This window comes from Artibeus jamaicensis, unplaced genomic scaffold (genome assembly GCF_021234435.1).
Source record: "Artibeus jamaicensis isolate MK-2021 breed Jamaican fruit bat unplaced genomic scaffold, CSHL_Jam_final contig_603, whole genome shotgun sequence".
Taxonomy (NCBI): domain Eukaryota; kingdom Metazoa; phylum Chordata; class Mammalia; order Chiroptera; family Phyllostomidae; genus Artibeus; species Artibeus jamaicensis.
In genome coordinates, this window is record NW_026521904.1 from 6957249 (window position 1) to 6969167 (window position 11919).

Genomic DNA, 11919 nt, shown 5'->3' on the forward strand with positions numbered 1-11919 from the left:
GAGGAGTGAAAGTACTAGGATAATAATAACATTTGCCTTTTGTAGCTGGAATTCAAGCTGAAATTTCAGCTGAGGAAGAATCAGAGTTACAATTGATCAAATAGGGAAAACTCTCCACATCTTGGGCATATTTGGTAGGTGGGCAAAACCTTGTACCTGAAAATTGTGTCTGGGAGAGTACTCTACAGATAGTTACTAGAGCAATCCATGCCACTGCACGGTGAGAAGAGCCCGGGCTGCTTCTCTGGAACCAGGGAGGCGGGCCTCAGCCCTAGTCCTAACCTCTGTGCAACCTCATGGTGGTCTCTGCGGGGAGGGCGCAAGTGCTTCCCATCTGTCCCTGGGAGAAGCATCTAGTACGTAAGAGCCCAGAGTTTGAGACCACTTTGATTTGGCAGTTTTACAAACATGGGGAGAGGAGGAAATACAAAAGGAAACCAGACACCCCTGTTACTGAAGCTGAAGTTTGTAACTGCAGTACTTCCCACTCATGCTTTGTGAGCAGTTCAGAGCACATGCCAAGGCAAGAGGAAAAAAAATAAGAGTAATGGAACTGATGACCTTTCATGTTGATTTAGCTGTAGATATAAGAATATGTTTCTGATAATTAAAAAAGTAACAGTTAATTCTTTATATCCAACTGAAGTTTTAAAATATTAAAAATAAAGCATAGGTAGCAATACATCTGTTATATCCCAGATAAAAAACTTTCTCACTATAATTTTCAATGTCAGCCAGTTGGAAAAATAACACAGGATGTCTTCACTCTGAAGATAACTATTTTACAAGTATGCACACAGTGTGTTTCTATTTTTGGAAGGTATAGTTAGTGGAATATACTTATAACATGTAAATATGTTCAGTTTTTCATCCACTCAGTGAAAACCTATAAAGCAGTCACTGTCCAGCAGGCATTAACTCAGCCTTCAGAATGTAACAATGGTTGACCCCTGCCTTTGAGTAGCCCATGGATTACTTGGTGTCCTGGATAAATTAAGGTGTTTTGGTTACTGGTAACAGCTTTAACTTACTTGAAGAGCCAGGAAAGGTAGTGTGATGTGTAACAGAAAAGCCAGATCTAGGGTGGGCTTCCTCATGGCTGATCCAGTGGCCCAGCAATGTCATTGAGAATTCAGGTCCTTTTTGACTCTCAATTCTGTATGATCTGTGATAAGCCCACTGTATCTGGCCTTTTGTCCTAATGCTCACAGATGCCTGCAGGTAGCATCTATGTTTGTATGCAGTGGAAAAGAGAAATAGTCTCCTTTAGCTCTTAAATATAATGAAATTCACTGCCCAGAAGGCTGAAGAATCTTTTATTTGTCTCATTGACCCAAATTGGTGAATCTCTGCAATATCTCTAGATGTTTTCCCTGGTAAGGGAGTTGAGATTGCCATAACTGGGTTAGGCTAATCAGGGTCCACCTCTGCAACAGGGACCAGTCAGATTTCCTAGAGGCACGTTGGCTGTTTGGGGAAGGCCTCTATTAGGCAGGAGGCAAGAGATAGGTTCTGGGCAATATCCCTGCCCTCATTATCTTTTTAGCACTAAAAGCTATTTCAGTAACGTGGGACTTGACTGGCTGGTGACATGGCTTCTGAAGGGCCCTGTTTCTACTGGTCCAGTGGTTCTCAAACTTGAAGACCTTCAGGCCTTATTAAACACGGGTGGCTGGGCCCCACCCCAGAGTTGCTCATTTAAGAGATCTGGGGTGTGGTCTGAGTATTTGCATTTCTAAAAAGTTGCAGGTGCTGCAGATACTGCAGACAGCTTTGTCAAGATGATATATCTAAGTCATTTGGCAGCTTTGATGTGCTAAGATCACCACCAGAGTTGCAAAAAATTTACTTCAGATTCTAAAAACAGTTTTCTCTCCATGAGACAGTTTTTCCTTTACTATAGCATTCAAATGCTATGTAGTAAAGGCCTGGTTAACCTTGAAGGCATCCTCTCCTCCTTTGGAAATTACATAAAGAGCCTCAAATATATTTTGGAAGCTATTGCTGCTGTTACTCTAATAAAAAAAAGTCTCTGAAATTATTCTTTAAAGCCAAAAATGCCCACATAAAATGTAAACTTGTTCTACAGCCAAGCTTTAAGAAAGTTACAATTCATATTTCTGCAATTCTGGAAATATATCTATTATTGTGTAAATTGGGTTCACCTATAGTGACAAGAGGAAATGCATTACTGAAAATACTGGAAAACTAAATTGCTTGAGAAATAAAAAGATTATGATGTATTGACTCTCCACATGTTGAACACATACTATTTTTTTACATTCAATAAAGCAATCTCAGCCATAGTTTTACTGCCCATTTTTTATAATAGACCTTTAGCTGAAGCAGAAACTTTGGTGATCCTTGCCAGTGGATAGTTGATACATTTTCCAAAACAATTTGAGTTGGCAGTTAAATCCCTTAAGGAAGTAATTCTAAAAAACCCAGATATGTATGAGTTGTCAGAGGAAAGGTACCAACTAAGGGTCAGGTTCTGGGGACTACGTGCATGCTAGTTTGTTTAATAAATTTTAAAATAAAAAGTAAAATCAACGACAAATAATAGTTCTTCTCACCTGCTTTTGTGAGTTCGAGCTTCTCTCATGGTGACCTAGGAAAGGCCATAATGCAAAGCAAAGACCTTGTAAAATGCCTTTTCTTAGCTTTAAATCCTTCTGTATCCTGTGATTTCTAACTGCATGAAGACAGAGTTTCTTAATGGCACAAAGGGCTCATGTGACTGCCTTCCTGGCAAGGCTCACCTCGGACCCTCTGGCCAAAATATCCTTCTTCCAGCCACACCGATCTGCCCTTAGGGTCAGGGCAGAGCCATGCTCCCCCCACTTTGGGGGTATCCCCGCCTGCTCTTCCTCAGGTGGAAATGCTGCCCCGCGCCGCCCTTGCTTGGTAATCCTGCTCACTCTTCATATCTCTGCTCCAATCTCACTTTCTTTTTTTTTAATTTTTGCAGAGGTTGATTTTATTTTTTTTCCTGTGGAAATCCAGCTTTAGGGTTTTTAAAATATATTTTATTGATTATGCTATTACAGTTGTCCCATCTCCCTTCCTTTATTCTTTCCGACCCTGGGCCCCCCTCCCACTTGCCTCCCCCCTCCCCCTTAGTTCATATCCATGGGTTGTGCATATAAGTTCTTTGGCTTCTATATTTCCTATACTATTATTAACTGGCCCCTGTCTACTTTGTGCCTACTTATTATACTTCTTTTTCCCTGTACCTTCTCCCCCATTCTTCCCCCTCCCCCTCTCTGCTGATAACCCCCCATGTGATCTCCATTTCTGTGATTCTGTACCTGTTCTAGTTGTTTGCTTAGCGTGTTTTTGTTTTTTTAGGTTCAGTAATTGAAAATTGTGAGTTTGTTATCATTTTACTGTTCATAGTTTTTAATCTTTTTCTTTTCCTTAGATAAGTCCCTTTAACCATTCATATAATAAGGGCTTGATGACTATGAACTCCTTCAATTTGACCTTATCTAGGAAGCACTTGATCTGCCCTTCCATTCTAAATGATAACTTTGCTGGCTAGAGTAATCTTGGATGTAGGTCCTTGCCTTTCATGACTTGGAATACTTCTTTTCAACCCCTTTTTGCCTGCAAGGTCTCTTTTGAGAAATCAGCTGACAGTCTGATGGGAACTCCTTTGTAGGTAACTGTCTCCTTTTCTCTTGCTGCTTTTAAGATTCTCTCCTTGTCTTTAAACTTGGGTAATAGTAATTGTGATGTGCCTTGGTGTGTGCTTCCTTGGTCCAACTTTTTTGGGACTCTCTGCACTTCCTGGACTTCCTGGAAGTCTATTTCCTTTGCCAGATTAGGGAAGCTCTCTCTGATTTTTTTGTTCAAATAAATTTTTCAATCTTCCTCTTCCTCTTCTCCTTTTGACAGGCCTATAATTCGGATGTTGGAACATATAAAGTTGCCCCATAGGTTCCTAAACCTCTCCTTATATTTTTGAATTTGAAACCTTGTTTCTTCATTCTATTTTGGTTGAATATTTATTTCTTCCATCTGGTCCAACCCATTGATTTGAGTCTCAGTTTCCTTCCTTTCATTGTTGGTTCCCTGTGCATTTTCCTTTAATTTACTTTTCATAGCCTTCACTCTTTCCTCTATTTTGTGACCATACTCTACCAATTTTGCGAGCATCCTGATTTGGGCTATGCATCTGATAGGTTGGCTACCTCTTCATTGCTTAGTTGTATTTCTTCTGGAGCTTTGATCTGTTCTTTTATTTGGGCTATATTTTCTTTGTCTTGCAGTGCTTGTTACATAATATGGGGTGGAGCCTTAGGTGTTCACCAGGGCGAGGCAACCCACATGACTGGCTTGTAGTGCTGTATGTGGGGATGGGGTCCCAGAGGAAACAGTGTTGCTTGCTCAGTCCTCCACCTGCTTTCAGTCACTTCCCCCACTACCCACAATCAAATTGGGCCTTTCTGGTGCTGATTCCCAGATGGGTGTGTTTGTGTACATTTTAGGACCCTGTGGGTCTCTCCAATGAACTCTCCTGTGAGGCTGGGAGTTTCTCCCACCGCCACCTCAACCTCCAACAGGTTTCCTCAGTCAGAGGTTTTGAGGCTTTATTTCCCCACCCTGGAACCCTGGGTTGAGCTATCTGTCTTGTTCCCCAGTTGTTCCTCCTGGTTTATCCACACGCAAATGTGGGACTGCCCAGTCCAAAAGCTGCTGCCTTGCTGAGTCCTCTCTGCCCAGCTGTCCATCTCTGCCCCTCCTTCCGGTCTGGATGAATGTTTCTTCTTTAACCACTTGGTTGTCAGACTTCCATACAGTTCAATTTTCTGTCAGTTCTGGTTCTGTTTTGTTTTTAAATTTGTTGTCCTTCTTTTGGTTGTGTGAGGAGGCAAAGTATATCTGTTTATGCCTCCATCTTGGTCAGAAGTCCTCCAATCTCACTTTCTTATAAAAAAAATTACTGTGCCATTAAGATTTGTGAGATGAATATATGAACACAAACACCAAAGAGCCTGTTGTAGGCCAGGCATGTGCAATATGATATTTAATCTTTCTGTCAACTGATAAACCAGTCAGACGCCTCCACTCTTGCATGTGTGAGGACTATAATTTGCTCAGTGTTGTATTAGGACAGTGCTGGATGAGGGATCTCATGCACTTCTAGTAAACAAGGGAGAATGCATTCAGTTTCTACAGAGCAAACAGGATTATCACATGCTGTCTACCTTGGTTATTTATGGTTTAGAATGACCTACGGGAAGGTATGTTTTATTGCCTCATGTACAAATGCTGACAGAAAAGATATTAGTTTGAAAATTTATTTATTTCTCCATGCCTGACTCTGTATTGAACTTGGTAAAATTTAACATATATAGATATGTTTAATATAAAAAGCACACAAATAAATGTAAAGTCCTATTCTTGTAAATAAATACTTAATACAGGACATAAAGATAATGCTTTAAAAATCTTGAGGTTTTTCTAAACTGTATGTAGCAGAAAACGTGAATTTAGACAGAACAAGGTGACTGTGGATTATTAAGAAAATAAACAATTTAATACTCATGATCTAAACTGCGTTCAGTAAAAAAGCCTCCAAATTTAATTTAGAATTTATTGATTGATTGATTTAAGAGCAACCTCTACAACATTAAGGAGAAGGCTAAATTTAAAGCATCATATTTATGCCCTGGCTAGGTAGTTCTGTTGGTCAGAGCATCATATCAATACGCCACGGTTACAGATTTGATCCCTAGTCGGGTGCATACAAAAATCAACCAATGAATGTATAAATAAGTGGAACAATAAATCCCTCTCTCTCTCATCTCTCTCTCCCACTTCTCCCCTCCCTTCCTCTCTTTCCCTCTCAAATCAATGCAAATAAATAAATATAAATAAAACATTCTTTTTCCTCCTGGCTACACTATAGATAGTATAATAGATAATAGATCGTAGATAATACCCCTTGCACCATTTACACTCCACATCCACGATTTAACTGAACCTTTGTCAAATACAGTTTTCTACCCAGAGGAGTTACAGAAGCTCAACATTGTGACTTAGAAGAAATTCTAAATTATATATATTCTTAGGAATCTAAGCCATTCCTGGGTTCTATTTAAAGTTTTTGTCTTCTGAATAATAACCACTAAGAAGTAGTTTAAAGAAACATTATATAAAGCTGAAAGAAAAAAAAGATAAAGGTAAAATTTCACCATAGTTCTTTTTTAAAAATTCAAGATACAATAAATACTCAGAGCAAGGCTAAAATTGAAATATGTTTGTGAAACTTAGATGAATCAGAAAAAAGACTTTCTAGAAGATTGCCTATGAACTATAATGTGCTGTATTTTTTCCTATAATCAAGACAAGTAAGACCTGAATCAAAACTCCATATGAAGTTCCTAGAATTTTTTTTCAGACAGGCTTGTCTTTTATTATTTCTTTTTTAATGTGCTGTATTCCCACTGCCCAATACACTATATTCCAAGAAACATTTCATTTTAAAGGGCTCCATTACAGTTAATGAAGATAAGTCCATATGGTATAATATTGTAATGAATTTTCTGGTGGAAATTAATTAGATGTGCGAATGTGTGAATGCTAATGTTTATTTACATCCCAGGCTAAATGTTCAAAGGAGTGTGTGTTAAGCACACAATTAGAAGCAATGATGCATTAAATTGGCCTCACCAAGAAATAGTATTAATTTTAATAGTGCAATGGAAGCTGCTTAGAAAATCCACGATAAGATTTTTCTCTGCACAGTTGCCTGCCTTTGAGACTCCTTGTCCGCCTAAGCCACCTCTTTTTATAAAAGTTGATGGAAAATTGAGGATGGAGTAGGAAAGTGCATTTTCCACCTTACATCTTAAAGGCTGCCTAATGTTCTCATTAACCTTTCGACTTCCTCCCAACTCCTTTTGATTCTCACTGTGCAAACAGTATCTAACCATTCCTTTTGCAAACAGTCAGTGACCTTTTCAACTAGGGAGGGAATTCTCCACAGCTGGAAACCTTCAGTTATCTGTTCTTTTTAAAGTGTTACTTTACTGAAGCCACAAGGAAACAATATAAACTCTTGTTAGACAGAAACCATAGGACCACAGGAGCCTTGGAGGGATTTCCTTCCCAGGTGAAGGACCATTCTAATACTCTGGGATTGTTTTTAATTTGTGCTGAGAATTTATTAGGCTATGTTTTTAGTCAAATATTTAGATTAGAAATATTTTATATTTCCTTATTTCACACTATATATAAACTGATAAGAATTGCGACCATCATTTATTGAAACCTAACCATGTGTGAGCACTGAGCTAGTGAATTACATGGATTAATTCAGTTCTCTCACAAATGCTACGCATGCCTATGTTTTGTTTACATGTTCATTTTATAGGAGTGAAAAGTGAGGTTTGGCGGTTAAATAACTTACCAAAATTCAACATATGGTAAATGGCTGAACTGGGATTTGAACCAATGTCTGTCTACTGTGTATGGCAAACAGCCAATGCTAAATGTTTTGGGGCAATTTTCATTACAATTCTTGAAGGCACTGGCTGATTATATCATAGTTCTTTTGTGGTTTCGTGTAATGAGTATCTTGTTGAACTCCTAAAACAAATTTCACATATATCAATACAAAAAGAATAAGAAAGTTTGAATAATGAAAACATATTTGTTGTGCTAGGTGGAGGAAATATGTGATTGGAATGAATATTTTGCAGCATCGGAAGCTGACATACTCTCTGAATCAAATATTACCCATGTATACATTCTGTATAAAGTTACTTCTCATAAAATGAGATCCCCTCATTAAACCCAAATGCCTTTATTCTTCTAATATTTTTGATAACTAAGAACTGAAAGGAAAACAACAGTTAGAAAACTCAATAATAAGTCTGAGTTGAAGTAGGTATTAATTAAAAGACACTTTAAGGTCAAGTAACATTTCAGTAAATAAAAGATGGTTTCAGAAAGCTTAGAATTCTAGATAGAGGCTGTCTTGACTTGTAAAGAAATTCATGTAAGAAAAATAGCAATTTTCATGATTTCTGAAAATATGAACTTGACCTACACTTATAGCCTATACCCTCCTGGACTTTAGTTCTTGCAAAAGTAGTAGGAACTTCATGTTCCCTCAAAGTGATGAGGAAACTTTCTCTGCCCTTGAGTGTGCTACTGCAATATAAGCGTGTAAGACATAACCTCATCACCACCGCTCCTCTCCCTGCAACTCTGAGACCTCCCATCCACGGGACTGATAGACTTGATCACTATAAAAATTCTGTATCAACACATGTAAAATTTAAAGCTAAAGGGAAATTAACAAACTATCCCAGAGTCTGTTTGTTCAGTATTGTTAATACCACAGCTAAGTATTGTCCCAGGATTGGAGATGAAGAAACAAGTAAACTAAGTAAAACCTTCTTTTGCTTTAATTTGCATATGCTGTTTTAGAACTATAATATATTCTCATACCTGTCAATGAAACATACTATTATAAATGTATAGATATAAAGGATTGGTGAACGACCTCTAAAATCAAATCAGAAACCCATAAGACAAAGGGACGTCATAAGTGATCAAGTTCGTTTCTTGCTTCTAGATATCAGTTCTTGTTGAAAATCCTCACTGTGCTTTTTGTGAGGATTGGAGATGATTCTAACTCTCTCATCTGCCTCTAGTTAACTTGGTAAAGAGGTGATTAAAATATTCCCCACCTGTAAAACACATTGGAAAATAAGTTGAAGGAAAGCAATAGGAAATGATTCAGACAAACTGGGATTTCATAATAATTGTGGGTGGGGGAAAGAGTTCAGGCTTGAGTATTAAACCTAGGATTGATCCTGTTTCTCAGCTCTCTTGGCCAGAGCTCTCAAACTTTGTAGCTGGAGAGCTAGTTAACACTTACCTCTGGGTCCCGCTGCTGAGACCTGTTGATTTCGTAGGCCTGGGGCTTGGAATTTGCAGTTTGGTTAAATTTCTAAGTTATGCCAATGATGTTGTGGTAGGGTGGCACTCTGAGAACTTCTGCCATAGATTACTAGGCAACTTATGTCAATTGGCTAAGCTTCAGTTTCCTCATCACTGAAAGAAAATGTCATTATTTTTAAGTATTACTGTGACAATGACTGCACTTTCAAAATTCCTGGAACATAGTATATGCTCAAAAAAATTATTCTATATCTTGCCTCAATTTGCAACCATAATATATATAGGACCATCTAAATGATCTACATAGGACAAAAATACAGATAGAGAAATATATGAAGATTTTTATTTATTTGCCTTTTGTTTGATCATAGTGATTCAATTTTTCCCAAGATTTTCATTCTTTTAACAATTAATCTCGATTAATCTTTATATTATACGCTTTATCCATTACCATAAAACTCATATAAAAACAAAATCTCTAAGATCTAGATATCCACTATTTACAAACAGAATAGAATTCTGTTGCTTTGATGGTATCTTAGAGATCATCTAGTCAATGTGTTCATTGAAAAACACTATCCAAAGCCACAAAGTAATTTTGTGACTACATCCTAAGTCACTCGGGTCAAGCCAGCCTATGCTGTGCCACTACCTTTAGAAAAAGACTTCATAACATCTATTTTTTAAAGATGTAATGGTATTTTTATCTGATAAACAATTGGCAAGAAGGGGAAGCGGCCCAGCCTCAGTGTGCCAGAATCTAAAGTGACCCTATGAGACTCTCCCCTGTGGTAGGCATGGCAGGAGGGAGGTAATGGTTCTACTCACAGGTTGTGTTGGATTAGAATGGGGAGGGGGGCCCATTTGCAGTGGGCCTGGAGAACAAACCTGGAACATGGAGGATGAGAAAGCATCTGAGGACCTGGGTGGAGGGCAACATTCACTCCAACCAGGGCAGGGTCAGCGGGGTCAGCCTCCCACGGTGGTTGTTTAGGTGAAGGCTCCTCCTTTGCATTACCATCACCACATCTTCTTCAGATTTTGGTTTTCCTCCTGGTCACTAAATGATGGCTCTGTCTTCTAGATTACAGAAAGTGGCAGTTTGGTATCTAGCAGGAGATATCCGCAGGTAAGGATATCAGGACTGTCTCTAGAGCTCAAATTCACAACCACTTCTTAGCTCAAATTCACAACCACTTCTTAGCCTCAAAAAAAGAATCATATTCCTTATTACTATTATGAACATTTTATCTGTTTGGGGAGGGGAGTGCCGGACCTTTTTTATGAATAATGCTGACCTGCACTGTGGATTTTTCTTGAAACACTTGTATATGAATTTGCCTTTGAGATAAAGATTTTTTTCAAGGACTAGAAATTTTGGGGTATTCCCAGCAACATTCCTATGCCAGATTTTTTCCCTCATAACACACTCTCTTTGTGGTGGAGTTATTTTGACTCTTCTTGTACCTCTGTGTTTATGGTTATTGCGGCACAGACTGGAAATGGGAGATAGGAATCTCAGACATCAGTAGATGGGGAAGTCCTCCAGTGTTTTGCATGGATCTCATTTAAACAACTCGGCCATTATTAAAGCCTTCCAAAAAAGGAGCAAGGGCCAGCCTGGACACGCTGACACCCCTACTGCCATCGGGGGGAAAAAGGTAAAGGGGTTGTAATGGACTGAATGTCTATGTCCCTTCAAACCCCAGTATGATGGTATTTGGAGATAAAGCCTTTGGGACATAATTAGTTAGATAAATTCTTCAGAGTTGGACTCTTATGATGAGATTATTGCTCTTCTAAAAAAAAGGAGACTGGGGCCTCCCATTCTGTTCTCCACCATCGGAGGATACGATGGTTGGAAGGCCTTTGGCAAAGCAGGAAGAGGGCATCATCCAACACCGAATCTGCCGGCATCTTGGTCTTGGACTTTTCAGCCTCCAGAACTGTGAGAAGTAAATGTTTGTTGTTTAAGCCACCCAGTCTGAGGTGATTTGTTATAGCAATTCAAGCTACAAAGGAGGCTGAGGTGGAGAAACTTTGAGAAAACAAGTCCAAGAATCAACATTTTATTGTCATTGGTTGCGAATGAAATCTAGTGAACAAATTGATTGAAATTACAGAATGAAAGCGGTCATGTAGACATACAGGAAAACTTTAGAAAGGCGGGGAAGTGGCCATCACGACAGTCCTGAGCAGTGACAGTCGAGAAGAGGAGGAGCTCACAGAAGGGCACGCCCCCAGAGGCGGCCTCGCCCCGCCCCCTGCTCCAATTCTTATCCTGAGCGGGTGCATGAGTCTTTGTCTGACAGCTATTTGTAAATGATACTTACGTTTTTGTAAAGTTCTTTGCATATTTGTTATATTTCACATATGTTTAGAGCCCTGTAACAGAGATTAAATGTCTGTTAGATGTTTAAAATTTTCATCTGACATCCTGAAAATCTTGATTGGCTATATCAATAATAATAAAGACAAAATAACATGTCGAAAGACATGTTATTCAATGGCATATTTCTGCAATTTTTATGATTCTTGATTTCTCACTTTACCTTTGCAAACAGGCTGAATTTCTTGGGAGCTCTTTTTAATATCTAGTCATTTATTATATTTTGGTTATTTATCATGTGTTTTATGTTTTCGGAAGCAACTACAAAAAGCAAACAAAAATGTGTAACTATTTTACTTTGAAAATGAAATATTGGAAAACAACATTCACGCTGAATAGCAGTTGGATATGTCAAGTTTACATCAACTTGAAAGTGTGAAAAGAAAAAGAAAGAGATGGAGGAAGGAGAGAAATGATGAAGGAAATGAAAGTTCCGTTTAAAAATTGCTCAGTGTATGCTAGTTGTTTTCACTCAGGATATTCCATTTACTTCTCAAGGACCATGGGAGGCTGTTTTCCTTTAATTAATTAATCAATTAATTTTTTATTGGATTTATTGGGGTGTTGTTGCTTAATAAAATTGTGTAGGTTCCAGGTATGCAATTCTA